Below are 300 nucleotides of genomic sequence, written 5' to 3' on the forward strand. Positions count from 1 at the left end.
TGTTGCCGGTGGTTATGCATGAGATATTTGGCAACACTGATAGGTAGCTTTTCTCCAAAGCGAAGCTTGCTAAGCTGGGTTTGTTAATACCTTTTGCTACGGATGAATGACTTGATAATATTGTATCTGGCGGTTTCTTTCTGTTTGAGAGCTTTGGAAAAATCTAGCTTTTGTGATGCCATATATTTTAAGATGGGTAGACTTGTATTCTCGACTCTCAGGATCAATTTCAAGAAGTTCAAAGACACACCCTTTTAGCTATTTTCCAGTAAATGGTTCCGAATGTTCGAGCTTAATGCT

This window comes from Penaeus japonicus, unplaced genomic scaffold (genome assembly GCF_977035675.1).
Source record: "Penaeus japonicus unplaced genomic scaffold, GWHDUDI00000001_assembly GWHDUDI00000030, whole genome shotgun sequence".
NCBI classification, from domain to species: domain Eukaryota; kingdom Metazoa; phylum Arthropoda; class Malacostraca; order Decapoda; family Penaeidae; genus Penaeus; species Penaeus japonicus.